This window comes from Monodelphis domestica, chromosome X (genome assembly GCF_027887165.1).
Source record: "Monodelphis domestica isolate mMonDom1 chromosome X, mMonDom1.pri, whole genome shotgun sequence".
Lineage (NCBI taxonomy): Eukaryota > Metazoa > Chordata > Mammalia > Didelphimorphia > Didelphidae > Monodelphis > Monodelphis domestica.
Window position 1 is genome coordinate 10,828,782 of NC_077235.1, and position 17,682 is coordinate 10,846,463.

General features: G+C 41.3%; 1 protein-coding gene across 6 annotated transcripts in view; it reads left to right on the forward strand.

Annotated features, from left to right (window-relative positions):
* The window catches only part of LOC100010218 (casein kinase I-like), a 347,880-nt gene that overhangs the window by 69,662 nt on the left and 260,536 nt on the right, over window positions 1-17,682 (forward strand). For all 6 annotated transcript variants that reach the window (XM_056809247.1, XM_056809241.1, XM_056809244.1 and 3 more), the window contains exon 2: window positions 11,250-11,353. The gene's annotated coding sequence lies outside the window, so the exon portion shown is untranslated. The remainder of the gene's footprint in view (window positions 1-11,249; window positions 11,354-17,682) is intronic.

Sequence of the window (17,682 nt, forward strand, 5' to 3'; positions counted from 1 at the left end):
TTGGGAGTCGGGAAGACTTGGGTTCAAATCTTGCTTTGGAGGTACATGATCCTGGATAATATGTTTTTCCTCTCTCACTTTCAATTTCCTCAAAATGCTGCCCTTCGGGACTGTGGTTAGGTCCCAAAGAGCTTTGTGTCTGGCACGAAATGTTTATTGATGGATTGAAAAGAGATAATGTACTTTGCTTCGCAAGCTTTACGGTGCTATCTAAACATTAGCCTTCATGACTGTGATGCTGTCAGAGGACGGAATCAGGGAAGTCCTTGATCAGTTCGAAGTCATCGATCAGTTTCATCAGCTCATGTGACAGACTGATCTTCATCTGGGGCTGGGATCCCATGACTAGTGGGGGACACGCATTCATTGGTGCTTTGTTTAGCAAACATGGATTTCCTGATTGGTGTCTAGTGCCGGTGCCTGTCTCCAAGATGGTTGGGTAGGCAGGCCAGCCTCCAGGGGGGATGGCTTCTTGTTGAAGGAGCTTGGTCCTTTTTTTGGTTACCTTTTCAAACCTTTTCACTTTTGCCTGGCTTCCAGGGAGAGATAGTTCTTTTAACACCCTGTTACAGAACTAGCTCATTTTGAGCCTAAGCAGCTAGGTGGCGCAGTACACAGAGCATTAGATTTGGAGTCAAGAAGGCTCACATATGACCTCAGGTATATATATATATATATCCTGGCTGAGTGACTGAGTGACCCTGGGCAATTCATTTAACTGTTGTCTACCTCAGTTTTTCTGGTTGCAAAATGGGGAATAATAACGGTCCCCATCTCCCAGGATTGTTGTGAAGATAATCTGAGATGACATTCGTAGCAAAGCACAATAGAAATACTCTCTGTGAATATCAATATCATCAGCGTTATTATTAGGGGCAGTGTAATGGCCCTTAAGGCCCACAGGGTTCCTTTGTCTTCAGCTGTAGGGAGTTTATTTTAGATTTAAAACAAAATAAAACAAAATTGAGTTCAGTTTCGGTCTCTCTGAAAATTAGGGACATTTCTAATTTTAGGATTCCAAGTTTAGAATTTAGAGATTTAGAATTCTTAAAATTAGGAAAATTTCCTAAAAGTTGGGAAAATTCCTCCCATCGAGGTAAACGTTGGGCTCTTTGCCTAACTGTACATGTAGATCTATATCTAGTAAACCCCTGGCCACTTTGTGGTTGAAGCAAAATACAGTAATTGGAAATGTGTGGGTAATGAAACAGCAGATTCTATGATAACATCTGTGAATGAACAGGCACCATGAGGGAAGGTTGGGAAAAGAGCCGACCTTTTCTAAGGCTTCCCTTAGCCTGGGTCTTCGGCTTCAGGGGGCGTAGAGAGCCAGGGATGCTCCTGACTATCTCCTTAGTCTGCCGTAGCTCAGTCCTACCTTTCATCTGCCACTGAAGTAATGCCAGAAGCCAATGCAGACCCACAGAATCTCTGTATGGTTCTGGGATGGCCCCTTCCTTTATACAAATTCCTAAGGTTTCTTTCTTCTCTGGTGCCCAGTACAGTGCCTGATTCATAGTAAGTACTAAATAAATGTCTGATTGCTCTGTTGATTCTTGGAAAAGAAAGTCCCCATAAGAGAAGAGAGGCCACTAGATCTGGGCCTTTTGTCCCCACTGCTCACTGTTATGGCGAATTACTGAGACAGGTGATCAGGTGGGAAATGGTGGTCTTGTTCAATAGCTCCAAAACAGGATTCCTTTCTTGGAGGAGTGAGGGAATTTTCTGGGCAATTTCACAGTTTTCTATGTCTGCCCTTGAGCATCTGTGGGGTCTTTGAGTGCTTTATGTGTTTTCTCGTGGGTTCTTGTCACCTTCTTCATTTTCTGTGACTTGAAATGAAGGCTCTTCGTAATTTCAGTGCTTGTAGAGGAGTTTGGGAAACCTCAAATCAAACCCTTACCTATTTGGACTTTTCCCTGGAGTCAACCCCAAGAAAGGGAAATAATGAGTCTGTGAGAGAAAAAGGTGTTATGCCACTCAGGTGCTGAGAAGTGGGCCTGGCCTAGTTCTAGAGCCCAGAATCCTGGGAGATGGTGGAGGACATTAAGAATGAGGGGAAGCTTTGAAGTGTCTCCTCCCAACAAGAAGACTACTACTGCTGCCATTCAGATTTCTATCGTATTCATGTCTGACTCTTTGTCAATCCATTTGGGGTTTTATTAGCAAAGATCCTAGAGGGGCTTGCCTTTCCCTCTCCAGCTCATTTGACAGATCAAGAAGCTGAGATCAAAAGGGAAGTGACTTGCTTAGGATCACACTTTTGGTAAGTATCTGAGGTAGGATTTGAATTCAGGAAAGTCTTTATGACTCCAGGGGAGGGACTCTATCCATTGTTCTCCCAGAAGACGAGAAGGGAAGTAAATAGGAGCACCTAAAGTTTATATGAAGAAATTTCTTCCTTTTTATCCTTAGCTTCCTTCAAGACCAAGCTCAAATCCCCACATTGGCACGAGGCCTCTCCCAGCATCCTCCCTTTCCTCTGAGATGGGCTCTCATTTTTTCTATTTGTTGTCATTTCATTAGAATGTGAGTTCCTTGAGGGCAAGAACTGTGTTTTTAAGTCCTCAGAACTTAGCCCAGTGCCTGGAATGTAGTGAATTCTCTGTAAAGGCTTGTTTCGAGGTTTGGGATGCTCCAGTTGGTCAGCATCAAAAGCGACCCCATGGAATAATGGCTACCTCTCCCAACTCCCTACTCTCTTACCTTTTTCAAGCCCTTGAAATCCCCCATAAGCCACCACATGGATTTTCCTGGGTACCCAAGGATCTGCAAGCCTGCTTGCCCTTTGTCTAATGAAGGTTACCAGCCACAGTTTCTGCAGATGGAACTGCGGAGTTCCCTTCACACCAGACTTAATAAACGATTCTTAATCATCCACAAGTGGCTGGTGGAATATTGATGAGCATTTCCGTTTCTTCCTTCTGTCACTATGGGAAGTTTTCTTGGATTCCTTTGGAAGGGAATCTTCATGCATTATTCATACCCCAAAAACACTAATTAGATCAACCTTTGCAAATGACCAAGTTCAATTGGAATTTGACTCCTAGGGCAGATGCTGACTGCAAGTTCTTTGTGGCTGCTCCCCTGGTGAACTTTCCCCACTGATGCAAGTAACCCTGTTGGAGAGAGTCTTCCTCTAGAAGCAAGAGGGATGTTCAATATGTAGACCCATTCACGCCTCCATCAGATGGCTGGGGAAACCAGCCAACCAACCATTGCCACTGTGATGGCAAATAAGACCTGGCCCAACTTCTTTGTCATAGGTCACCAGATGCCATCAGCCAGTAATTGCTTTTGGTCACCACTGATCTAGGTTGGAGTTGAACACGTGACTCAAAGGTTAAAGATCTGGTTTCCTATTGTCTATTCCTAAGCCTTCTTTTCCCTTCCTCCTTGAGACATCCAGGCTCAGCTCTCTGTGGGTCATCAGCTTACATTATTATTATTATTATTATTATTACTCCTCTTCCCTATCTTCCATCTCATCATAGAGGATGCCCTTAAGCAAGAATTGCAAAATGTAGTCCTAGTGGATAAAGGTTGAGATGATTTTCCTGGCTGCTTTAATAATTAGTATTAGCTCATTTTTAAGTGACCTTCCTCTTATCTCAAAATGAAAATGCCATTAGGCAACTAGGTGGCACCATGGTCCATATTGCACTGGGCTTGGAGTCAGAAAGACTAGAGTTCAAATCTAGCCTCAGGCACTTAATGAGCTGTGTGACTCTGGGTAACTCACTTCATGTCTGCCTACTTCAGTTTCCTCAACTGAAAAATAGGGATCAGAACAGGATTGTTGTGAGGATCAAATGAAATCATATTCGTAAAGTGCTCAGCAAGTAGTAGTTACTTTATAATGCTTATTCTGTCCTCTTAGCCCTAACGAGCCTGAGAGCCCTAGTAAGTGGTACAATTTTTACTATCATCATTGGGGAGATTAAAAAACGGAGGTTCACAATGGATACGTGACTTACCCAGGATCAACAGAGTTCCAAAGTGTCAGAGCTGGAGTCTGAATCCAGGTTTCCTGATTCTATCCAGTGTCGTATATCAGTAACTAATTATATCATTTAAGTGACACAAGAAAACCAAATGATGATCCTATGTAGTAATTGCAATCATATCATCTAATAGCGAACTGAACCATACCAACCCAGAGCCCAGGGCACAAGATCCCAAAGCACATTTCAGAGAGAGCCCCGGCTTTGTTGTCAGAAGTTTCCATTACAGGGGCAGCTGGGTGGCTCAGTGGATGGAGAGCCAGGCCTAGAGACAGGAGGTCCTAGATTCAAATCTGGTCTCAGCTACTTCCCAGCTGGGTGACCCTGGGCAAGTCACTTACTCTCCATTGCCTAGCCCTTACCACTCTTCTGCCTTGGAACCAATATGCAGTATTGACTCCAAGATGGTAGATAAGGGTTTTAGAAAAAAAAATATATTAAAAAAAGAAGTTTCCATTACTGTGTCACTTATTGGCTTGGAGACCCTGGGTGTCCCCATTATGGGTCTCACTTTCTTTCTCTGTAAAATGGGCAGAATCAGCCCAGATGATCTCTAAAGCCCCTTCCAGTCATGATGGTCTATGATTTTATGCTTATTTATGGACTCTGACCCTGTCATGGGAGGAGTGCTGAATCAGCCAGACCTATGTTTGAATACCACTTGTGATCCTGTTTATGTCACCGTGGGTTAATCTCTCCATTTGACAAATGAGCCTCAGTTTCCACATATGTAAAATAGGGTTAATAACTCCATCTGTGCTTATTTTCCAGGGTTGCTCAGAGGCTCAAATGAGTTAATGGATGTCATGTACCTTGAATATTCTCATTATTTTGTTGATAGCTTGCCACCCCTACCCCCTGATAAAAAGAGAAAATGTGTGTCATGGAGTGGTAATCACATATGAAGCCCTTTTAGGGGCAGGAGGATGAGACGTGTCATTTTGGCAGTATAAGAAGCTCCAGGTGTGGAGACTTCTTCCACCCACATAGCTCAGCAGTTTTTCTCTAACTTGTCATCTTAGAGTGTTGCCTAGGAAACAGGGAAGTTCAATGATGCCCATGGCCACTCAGCTAGTATGTATCTAAGACAGAACTTGAATCCAGAACAGCATTTAGCTTATAGTTTCTTCCTCTTGCAGAACTGGCCACTTTTTGGGGTGCGGGGTTCCTCCTCACTGCTGGTGTGAGTGTTGGTGATGGTGGTGGTGGAGATGTTGGTGGCGGGGGTAACAGTAACTGTACCAATAACATAATCATTGTCTGATTATCTTATGGGCTGCCTGAGGAACTTGCTGCATGCTAAAGAAGAAGGAGATTCCCTCCTAAGAGCTCAGTGTACTTTCACAGGGCAAATAGATTTTCTCATTTATCTTCCCAGCAACCATGTGGCATGAGCAGGGGCACATAGCTCAGACAACTGTTTTTTAAGGTGTATGCAAAGGCTTCTTCCGAACACAATAACAACTGGGCAGCAGAAAGAGGACTAGAACTCAGGCCCCTGGATGCCTATTCCATTTTACTATCTCCTGGACCCTTGGACATTCTGGCTATCTCCTGTCTTTTGACAGTCTTCCTCAGAGGGGCTTGGCATGGTTCAGCATTCTGGGGCTCTCTTAGTAAATATGCTTATTATCCTGTTAACCATCCACACTGTGAAGCATGGGGCCACAAGTTGAGAAGGCTCGCCAAGATGTTGGAGCATTTTTCTCATGAGTGACGTGTAAGAACCAATTTTGGTTCCCCAACTTGAAAGCTGTGAAAAATCGGAAGAGGGTTGAGAGGAGAGCAATAAGAAATCACAGAGTGGTGAAAAATGGGACATCTGGAGAAAGGTTAAAGGAATTGGAATTGTTTAGCCTGAAGGACAAGAAGGCTGAGAAATGATTTAATAAGTTTTCGAGACTGGAAAGGGTGATTTGGAGGAGGAAGAGGAAGAGGAAGAAGAAGAGGCGCTTTTTGGCAGAGGACAGAGAAAAGGGAAATTGTCTAGGCATAGAGGAGAAGAGATTTATGTCAAGGAAGACCACAAGATGTAAATGATCACACGCAGGGTGCACAGAGAGAACAGACATGGGCCCTGGGCACTAATCTAACAGAGGAAAAAGACAGAGACAATAAAAAAGAAATCAAGAACCTAGAGCAGTGCAGGGCCTTGTATGTTAGACATGAGACACTCGGTTATTTGAGGCATGGACTGAAGCAGGTGCTAGACCAGCAGATGGACTACAGAGGGAGACTGTGATCTACCCCTTGGAATTGTTGAGAGGAAAATGGGTAGATTAAATGGGAAATGGCTGAACACATTGTGCTACATGGGTGTAATGGAGGATTACTGAGCCATAAAAAACTAAGGACATGAGGAGTTCAGAGAAATATGGGAAGATAGAGTGAAGGAAGCAGAGTAGGCGGAGACTCTGGAGACTTTGGAAGTGAAAAGATCACAAAAATAAAGCCAGGTGCCATCTGATTGTTAGGACCCACCTTGACCCCAGTGAAAAGGAAATGGGTCTTCCTCCTTTCTTGGGAGAGAGGCTGGCTGGGGACTAGGGCCAGAGAGTGTTGTACATGTCCTCAAACGTTCTCAGTGTGTTCAGTGGTTTTATTTAACTGTTATTCTTTGGCCCAGGCAGGAAGGCTCAGCAGGTGTGACTCCTGGAGAGGGAGGACACTGTCAAATCTGGAAATGACTGTGATGTTCAAGGCAAAAGGCTTCAGGAATGAGCAATGCATTTGTTGTCAGAAAACCTGGAATCAAATCCTGACTCCAAACTAATGGTTCTTGACTTGGAGTCCATGAAGTTAGTGTGTGTGTGTGTGTGTGTGTGTGTGTGTGTGTCTGTGAGAGTGTGTGTGTGTGTATACATATATGCATATATATGTAGGTGTTGTTAAGTTGTTCAGTCATGTGCCTCTTTGTGGCTCTGTAGACCATAGGGTGCCATTACTACACATGGGGTTTTATTGACAAAGATATTAGAGTGGTTTGTCATTTCCTTCTCTGGTAAGCAGGGTAAAATGACTTGCCTAGGGTCACACTGCCAATTAGTGTCTGAGGCTGGATTTGAACTCATGTCTTCCTGACTCCAGGTGTGTCTCTCTATCCTCTCACCCACATAGATGACCTATCTATATCTATCTATCTGTCTACACACACACACACATGAACACATGTATTTCGTTTATTTCATAGTCCTTTGTATTTTATTTCATGTATTTAAAACATTGCTCTGAAAAAAGGGGACAAAGGCTTTAACAAACTGATAAGAGGGTCCAGGCCACCTAATGCCTCAGAAGCCCTGTTCTAAACAAAGACTACCTAGCTGAATCTCTTGACCTCCCCAGACTTCAGTTTCTGCCATGTATGTAAAATGGTGGGCTTGGACCAGATGGACACTATGGACAGTTCTGGCTTTAACCCCTTGGATTTTTTTTCTTCTCCAAATAAGAGTGAGTAGATAACCACGTCCTTGGAGTGACTGAAACAAAGCCTCCTGGGGTGGAATGGTAGTTTTCTTACCCATGAATCTCCCAAACTAATTCAGTGAATTTCCAATGATTCTGTTTCAAACATGTTTTCATCGCCCCTCTGGAGAGACCATTGCTGACAAAGCTTAGTCTTGGCCAGTTGGTGGGCTCACTTGGTTCTCTCAGGAGTCAAGGTTCTCATGTGGACACTCTTGGAAGGGCATCAACTGAATCTTGAAAGTCTTCCTTTGGATTTTTGCTGGTTTCCTACAAGGGGAGGCAGTCTCTTGATATGTTTGCATTTGCTCAGTTGGCCCATTTGGGGTTCTTCACTTCCTTCTTGGCATTTTAACTGGTTGCTACCATTAAAAGAACAGTGAATGACTGACCACAATGATCCTTCCTTCCTTCCTTCCTTCCTTCCTTCCTTCCTTCCTTCCTTCCTTCCTTCCTTCCTTCCTTCCTTCCTTCCTTCCTTCCTTCCTTCCCTCCTTCCATCCAAAGGAGAAGGGAGAAGAAGGAGGGACGAAATTTGGAACTCAACATTTCAAAAAAAGATGAAATTGGGGAAAAAGAAAAATGTTAAAACTTAGAATCCAGAAACAATTGAGAAGGGAATAGCAGAAAGTTTGGGAAGTGGTCCTATGAGTTCCTTCCTTATCTCATGTCATTTTCACCCAAGAGTTCAAGTAACATAATTCATAGGCTTTATGGTGGGTCCTGTTTGTTTGTTGGAAGGTACGATTTCGGGAAAAGCTCTGGAGACGGGGTAATCACTCTTTTAGCACACGGAGTATTCTATAAACATCTCAGAATATTGTATTTAAAGGTATGAAACAGAGAATTACAGAAGAAACAAAGAATATTAAAATATAGTTATCAGAACATTTTTTAAATGTTTTCAAGTCTGAGAGCCTGATTAAGACTTTAAGAGAATGGAGTTAATCTTTAATTGTACTTTCTGAGCACCACAGTCGGTTTTCTCACTCATGTCCAGTTGTTACATTTTTCTACAAAATCAGCCTGTATGCGATAGTCTCTTCCTTGAACTACATGACGATGTTTTCCTGCCCTTCTCTAGACACCTCAGTTTGTGATGTTCTGAATCTTTCTGACCTAGTTAGTTATAACTTTCTGTGCAATCTAATGTTTAATGTTTCTTTTAAATGTGTGACTGCATTTGGGAATGGGGAAGAGTATCATCAGTATAGAATCTGATTGCCATTGGGCAGGGTTTGGAGATTTCATTCCCACTGACTGGGCTTTATCTGTTGGCTTCTGGAAGGTTTTGCTTTTTTAAATTTCTTGGAGTCATAGCTGGCTCCTTTGCAAAGGCAGAACTCAGAATATATCATCACATGCTGAAAGTCTTGAACTCTTCCCCTGAATCAGTCTCCATCTCATCTCCCCCAAGAATTTATTATGTCGTAATATAGTTCTGGGTGTCACTGTTTCAGGGATATGAAATACTTGATTCAAGTGTCTGGAAGTAGGAGAGGTTTCCACTGGGTTTCAAAAATAGCTGGAATTGTCAGTTCCTGACCATTATAGACCAATCTCGGGTATTGATTCCAACCCTAAATAAGGCCAAGACATTTTACAGCAGGGGCCAGTGAAAACCCTCCTTTTAGCAGAGGGTTTGAGTGGCTGTCTGAAATTACCTTCAAGCTCTCTTTGGCTGTACCTTAAGATACCTTATGGAATGTGGAGCCACTTTGAGGCTCTTTCTTGTCTAACCATGGGAAGAACATCTGACCATTAGCCAGTGCTTTGTGTCCCCAAAAGTTTTCCAAACTGCAATCTGCTTTGGGAAAAGACAAAAGTTTCTAAGACTCCCAAGAGTATTTTCTGGCACAGTCCAGAGACAGCTGTGCTCCTTACTCATTATACCTTGCTTGTGAGGGCACTTTGTCACATAAAACAGAGAATTTGCCCCTTTTCCTAACCTTGCTGACAACATGGTTATTTAGGCCATCAGCAAGCCCTTCCTTGGGGATGAGATTCTTTTTGAGTATCAGGGAATCCTAGACTCCCTGGCTTCTCTGAGGGCTCAGCCCAGATGCCACCTTTCCTACAGGAAATTCTTCCTGATCCCCCTCACTCTCAATCCTCATTTTCGGTGTTCCCTCCCTTCCTTTATCTGTGTAAATGTTGTACCTCAGCCTCACTGGGCCTTGTTTCCTCCTCCATAAAATGAGCTGAAGAAGGAAACAGCAAACCACTTCAGTATTGTTGTCAAGAAAACTCCAAATGGGGTCAGGAAGAGTCAGACATGGCTGAACAACAGCCAGACACTGTGCTAAGGAAGATAGTTGTTAGGCCATTTTCCCTAAAATCCAGCTTAAGTTTATCATCCATGACCCATTGCTGCTCTTGGTTCTACTCTCAATGGCCAAGCAGAGTGAGTCTAATCCCTTCTTTACATGGCAGCCTTTCAGATACTAGGAGACAGCTCTCATGTCATCCCAGAGTTTTCTCTGCTCCAGACCAAGCGTGCCCAGCTCCATCAGCTGAATCCTCTCCGTAAAGGCAGACTATGGCATGATAGATTGAGTCTGGGACTAGAGTAAGGTGGTCTTACTTTGAATCTTACCTCTGAGACTTCATATCTCAGGGACCCTACATTAATCACTTCAACCCTCTCAGCTTCGGCTTCTTCATCTAGAAAATGACTCCTAACTGTAATATTGACTTCTCTCATGGTTGTAAAAATCAAAGGAGACAATGGATGCGTTGTATGGAAACACATGCACCTACCCTAAAGCATGTGAAAAATGTCCATTGTTGTTAGCGGGATTTGGCATGAACTTGAGGGCTTTCACCATCTCAAATGCCATTCTTTGGACCAGGGGTTATCAACCTGGGGGCCATGAGCTTATATATCATAATTTTATTCTCTTCAGTGCCTAGAAAGAGCAAGTGAGCCATATTTTGAGATAACTGGTTGCCTTTGCAATCCTATATATTTTAATTTATGCTCTTGAAAACAATGTTATGAGAAAGGATCACCAGCCTTCATCAGACTGCCAAGGGAGGTATGGATGAGAACCATGATGCTCTAGGCTCTCTCCAGGTTATCATGTCTTTCCTAAAACGTAGTACTCAGACTAGAACATGGGAACCCACATAAGGCCAACTAAGGAAAAAGGCCACACGGCCTCCTTATTCGTAGAAAGTTGCTCCTCTTTTCTTCATTCTTCCCAGTACTGCATTAATTTTTGTGTCTGCCATTGAGTCATCTATCATACCCTTGGATCTTTTAAAAATGTTTCATTGATACGAATTGTCTTTATATATACTCATTTCAACCTCTTCTCTAGAAAAATATACCCTCCTTTGTGAATGAGAAAAACACTCACATCTTAAAGTATATTCAATATTCTGTCCTGGTAGTCCCCCACCTCTCTGCCATGAATGGAGATACATGTTTCACAATCCATTCCTTTGGCCTTCATTCACTCTTCAATTAGTCTCATTTCTGAGGCCTCTTAGTGACAACATTTTAGTCACTGAGCATGTTATTCTCTTGGTTCTGCTTATTTTGCTCTGAATCCCTCATATCCAATCATTTTTACTGAACAATATTTAATTGTTTTCCTATGTCATCTTTTTCCCCTCCATTTTCCAATTCATGGGTCCTTACCTTGGTGCTGTTACCAAGAGTATTGCTGGGAATATTTGGAATATATTGGCCCTTTGTTTTGGATTTAACTTCCATGAGGTATGTGCTGAGGAGCGGGATCTATGGACAACTTAGTCATTTTTCTTCTTTAATTTCAGATTGATTTCCAGAACATCCGGATCATGTCACAGTTCTACCAACAGTGCCTCGGTTTGCCTGCCTGTTTTCCCACATTCCCTCCAAAATCGATTCAGTGTGCTGGGTGAGTTGAAACCCTATTTTCATTTACATTTCTGTGACTCTTGGTGACATGAAACATGATTGCATGTGGTCAAGTACAGTTTGCAATGCTTTTGACAAACATTTGTTTCTTTTGACCATTTATCCATTAGGAAATTATTCTTAGTGTTCCATATTCTTGTCAGTTCTCTAGTATTGTTTGGATATCTGACTTTTATCCACATAATTTTCTCACTCAACTGTTTCTCATCGTGATTTTCATTGATTTTGTCCATAAACTTTCTGTTTTATGGTGCCAGAAGTGTCCTTTTTATCTGTTATGATTTCTCTTATCCCTTGTTTAGTGAAGAATTCTCCTCTTCACTGTAGTTGGCAAAGGTATCTCAGCTCATTCTTTTGTAATCATTTGGTTGGTTGTTTCCATGGCGTAACTTTTTTGTTCTAGAGACTGGATGAGGTCAATATATTTTGACCTTGTTGGACATTGTGGAAGATGTTGTACTTCCTTCTCAAATTATTTTGTATTTATTGATATATCTGGTACAATGTTGTATCCTTCTGTACAAACAATGCCCCAAATCTCGAGCTAAAGTGAGTCAAGGTCTTTAGATAGATACTAAGGCTGGTGCCTTACTTTCAAAATGACACATTCAGAAATTCTTCAAGTCAAGAGACAGTATGGCACAGTCAAGAGATTGGACCCAGGATGACCTGGGTTTGAATTCTTCCTTTGCCACTAGATGTCTTACCAAGATCGAGTCACCTAACTTCTCTCAAAGCCTAAGGGAAACCTCTATGACTTGTTGACTAAGTGATGGATGGCTTGCAACCTGTGTCAGAGCTGTGCTGAGGACTTAAGATGATGATGATAATAATAATAATAGCCAGCATTTACATTGCACCTACTATGTGATAGACACAGTACTAAGTGTTTTACAAGTAGTATCTCATTTCATCCTCTCAACATCCTGGGGAGAGAGGCGTTATTATTGCTGATTTACAGATGAGGAAACTGAGGCATGCAAATTTTTAACTTGAAAACATTTGAACTCAAGTCTTCTGACTTCAGGCCCAGTGCTCTATCCCTGGCATCATCTAACTACCTCAAGAAGGGCATTGATTCCAGACATGTTTCTTTCTTTTCTCCTTAAAGATCTGTAGTGTTGGATACTCTGTGACCTCTCCTTGGAGTGTTTGACACTGCTTTATCACTTGCTGATCAAAAAGGCTTCCATCCACTCGAAACTTTTAAAAACAAAGGTCTCATTTAACCTCCATCACTGTGTCCAAACCATCCTGTCTAAGCAGGCAGTTGAAAAACATAATAGATGTCAGAATCCAAGATTTTACACTGGAAGTGACTTTAAGAAGGAAGGATATAAGGAAACATTTATAAAGTACCTACTTTGTGCCAGGCACTGGGCTAAGCACTTTACAAGTATTATCTCATTTGATTCTGACAATAACCCTAAGAGGTAGGTGCTGTTATTATTATCCGCATTTTATAGTTGAGGAAACCAAGGCAAAGTGGCTTGCCCAGAATCACACAGCCAGTAAATATCTAAGGCTGAATTTGAAATTTGAAATCAGATCATCTAGACTCTCCAGGCCCAGTGTTCTTTGCACTGTGCTGCCATCAGCTGTCCCTTTGATGTCCCTTTGATGGATACATGAGGAAACAGGCCCATGAAGGTGACGTGACTTGCTTCCCAAAAGCTCAGATTTAGAACCAGAAGGGACCTTAGAAGTTATCTATTCCCACCTCCTTTGTTTTACCCACAAAGAAGTCAAGGTCCAGAGAGGGAAGGGAAACAATTTGTCAAGGTAACATAGTTAATAAAGAGTGAAAAGGATGATTTGAAAACAGGTCCTCTGACTCCAAACTCACAACTCTTTCCTCTGAACAGCACTCCTTTCCCAAAGTCAGCAGCCACTAAAATCCTTTAGGTGATCTTTTTGGGTCATTATAAAGCCATTCATGGTTTTTTGTTGGTTTGGTTTTTTTCTCCTAATCATTCATTATCTCTTCTTTGAAAGTACCTTAAATGGGTGAATGACTCGAATATGAAGAAGGAAATTATAAGTAAATTAGGCACAGAATAGTATACCTGTTAGATCTGTAGAAAAGAAAAGATTTTAAGACAAAGTAAGAGTTAGAAAATATTACAAAATGTAAAATAAGTAATTTTGATTACATTAAATTAAAAAGGATTTTTTTTTGTAAAAACAAAACTAATGCAACCAAAATTAGAATGGAAGCAACAAATTGGGGGGAAATTCTTTACAATAAAAATCTCTGACAGAAGTCTAATTATTCAAATTTATAAGGAGATAAATCAATTGTGCAAAAAATCAAGCCATTCTCCAATTGGCAAATGGGCAAGGGACATGAATAGGCAATTTTCAGATAATGAAATCAAAACTATCAATGAGCACATGAAAAAGAGTTCTAAATCTCTTATAATTAGAGAAGTGCAAATCAAAACAACTCCAGGGTACCATGTCACACCTAGCAGATTGGCTAACATGACAGCAAAGGAAAGTTATAAATGTTGGAGGGAATGTGGCAAAATAGGGACATTAATGCATTGCTGGTGGAGGTGTGAATTGATTCAATCATTCTGGATGGCAATGTGGAACTATGCCAAAAGAGTTTTTAAGACTGTCTGCCCTTTGATTCAGCCATACCACTACTGGGTTTATACCCCAAAGAGATCATAAGGAAAAAGACTTGCACAAAAATTTATAGCCACACTTTTTGTAGTGGCAAAAAATTGGAAAATGAGGGGATGCCCTTCGTTTGGGGAATGACTGAACAAATTGTGGCATATGTTGGTTATGGAATACTATTGTGCTCAAAGGAAGAATGAACTGGAGAAATTCCATGTGAACTGCAATGACCTCCAGGAATTGATGCAGAGCAAAAGGAGCAGAACCAGGAGAACATTGCACACAGAGATGGATACACTGTGGTACAATAGAATGTAATGGACTTCTCTACTAGCAGCAATGCAATGATCCAGGACAATCCTGAGAGACTTATGGGAAAGAACACTATCCATATCCAAAGGAAGAACTGTGGGAGCAGAAATGCAGAAGAAAAACAACTGCTTGGTCAAATGGTTCAATGGAGATATGATTGGGGATGTAGACACTAAATGATCACCCTAGTGCAAACATCAATAATATGGCAATAGGTCTGGATCAATGATATGTAAAACCCAGTGGAATTTCTCGTTGGCTATGGGAGGGGGATGGGGAGAGTAGGGGGAAAGAAAATGAATCATGTAACCATGGGAAAATATTCTAAATTACTTAAATAAAAATTTTCTCAAAAAAGAAAAAGAAAAAATCTTAAAAAACAGTCCCTTGTTGATATCAAAAGTATGTCCTCTCAGGCAGAGGTCTCCCCTGGGTGGATTTAGGCTTCTCTTTCATCTCCCTCTTCCCAAGCCCCCTTTCCAGTCCTTCCTGGGAGACCATTGAATCCACTTCATTGGTACCTATTATGTAAAGATCTAGGTAGAGAAATCCAGGTTTTCCTTTCCTGTCTGTTTCTTGTCTTCCATCCCATTTCATTTTGGTTTTAACCACTCCCACAGTAAGTGTAAACCAATTTCAGTCTTGTTGTTGAATAATGTTAAAAGATTATTAATCTTAACAGATCCAGCCTGAAAATACTCAGAGAAAACAAAAATTAGATCAGCCTTTATTAGTATTATTCCTCTGTGGAAATAAAGAACAACTTAGTCCTCATTAAAATAAACATTTCTCCCTAGCCCCCCAAAATCCCTTGTCTTTTGTAACTTGTGGCTTCTCCATCATCATTGTCACTGTTGTTGTCTTCATTATTGTTGTTATCATCATTGTTGCCGTCATAGCTAACATTCATATCGCGCCTACTATGTGCCAGACACTGTGCTAAGTCTTTTTTACATATATTATCTCATTTGATCCTTATAACAACCATGGCATGTAGGTACTATTATTATTCCCATTTTACAGACAAGGAAACCAAGACAGATGGAAGTAACTTGCCCAGGTTCACATAGCTAGGAAGTGTCTGAGTTCAAATTTGAACTCAGGCCTTTCCCACTCCAACTCCAGCACTCTTATTTACTGTGCCACCTTGTTGCCCCATAAAAGTCATGTTACTTTTCACAGTCATATTAGCTGTATCCTAATATCTGTAATTTTTAAAATAATTTATTTAAAGTTTTATATCAAATGTAATTTTTTGTCAGGGGAGTAAGATCTGATTTATTCAGTGTAAAGAACTCCCATACAGAAAGCTATTTTCAGTGATGCAGATCAGCAACTCTTCTGTAACCCATAATCTTATATCCTGGCTGGTGTGTGCAGGATGTTAGGAGACTTACCCAGAGTCACACTGCCAATGTGATCAGAGGCAAAGAGCCTGAATTCGGGGCTTCAGAAGTCTAAGGTTGGCCTTCTAGGAGTACCATGCTGTCTCTCATAAAACACCAATGCAGCTAATTAAACTTGCTCACTACATATTTACAATTAAATTAATTTGAGTCTAAAAAATTCCAGAATATCTTCTTCCTTCCCTCTCTCCCTCCATCCTTCTGAGTCCTCATGAGGATACTTTAGTCATACGTCTAGTCATTACCATGGACTTTCCTTCCTCCTTTGTGCTCACCAATAATGTGTGCCCCCTTCTTCTTCTGATTTGTCTCTTTCTAGTTTTTCTTTGAAGCAATCAATCACCATCCATTAGTTAAATCCCTGCTATGTGCCATGCCCTGGGATGAAAGTGGAAAGAATCAAACAATCCCTACTCACAAGGGCTTTGCTCGTTTTGAAGAATTTCAAAAAGATCTTTTACAATTCCTTTGTATTTCTCATACTTGGGCATGTTTATGTTAGGATCCTAGAGCAGGAAGGTATCTCAGAAGCCATTGGGTCCAACCTATTTGCTTTACAGATAAGGAAACTGAGGCAGTCAGTCCAACATAACACAACTAGGAAGTATCTGAGGCAGGATTCGAACTCAGTTGCTTCTGACTCCAGAACCTTCCTTCCAAATCATTCTTGTATATGGTAACACTGGGGGTTTTTTGTTTGTTTTTTAAAGTACTTGTGGCTTGTGGTTTATTTTTAACCATTTTTAAATTTAAGTATTTTTCCATGGTTACATGATTCATGTTCTTTCCCTCCCCTTTTTCCGTCCCCTTCCCAGAGCCGACAAGCAATTCTTCTGGGTTATACATGTATTATCACTCAATACTTATTCCCATATTCTTCATTTTTGTAATAATCTTTTAAAATCCAAAACCCCACATCCAATACCCATATAAACAAGTGAAAAATCAAATGTCTTCCTTCTGTGTTTCTTTTCCCACAGTTCTTTCTCTTGATGTGCCTAGTATTCCTTCTCATAAGATCATCCCACAGTATATCTGCCTCTGTGTACACTGTTCTCCTGGGTCTGCTCATTTCACTCCGCATCAGTTCATGGAGATCTTCCTGGTTCACATGGAAATTCATCAATTCATCATTCCTTTTAGCACAATAGTATTCCATCACCAGCATAAACCACAATTTGTTTAGCCATTCCCCCATAGAGCAACATTCCTTTAGTTTCCTTTTTTTTGCCACCACAAAGAGCATGGCTAGGGCTGGGTAACATTGGTTTCACAGTTATCATATTGTTAGGCATTTAGGTTGCTTCTAGTTTGGGTTCTTTTATTTTTGCAATGACCCATAATGCTATTTCTATTATTTTAGGTCAACTGATTAATTTTCGGCAGATGACTTGTCTGCTGATGTGTACCAGGATCTTCCCAGGAATCTCTGTGAAGTCAATGGGTCTATAGTCTCCAGGACCATCCCTTTTTCTGCTCCTCATGGGTCTGTTCTCTTCTCTATCTCCTCCAAAATGGTCTTGGTCTGTCTGAGCCAGAGACTTTAGAGTGTATACTTGTAGGGATCAACTGTTCATCACTTCTCTGAGGCTGGCACCAGGCTCACCTTTGTAGAGATTCCTCACCACCAACTTGACCATGAGGGAGGGATTTTTCAGCCATGACAACTCCCAAGAACCATGTGCCAAGTTAGAAAAAGGTAATCATCTGCTTAGGGGAAGACCGAGACATTCCCATGATGATGGAATGCCATTTCCTTGAAGCCTCTATGTCCCTGCTTCAAGTGTGGTGCCAATCAATGGGATATTGTTAAGAAAGTTCTTTGGCCTTCTGAGAGGCAGAATAGAGCTTAGCTCTGAGCTGTCTTTGGGGGCATGAAGCTATGGCCATTCATCCCTTTTTTAGCAAAGCAACCTGGGCCAAGTCCTTCCACTTCCCAAGGAAAAGAAGAGAATAAGAGATG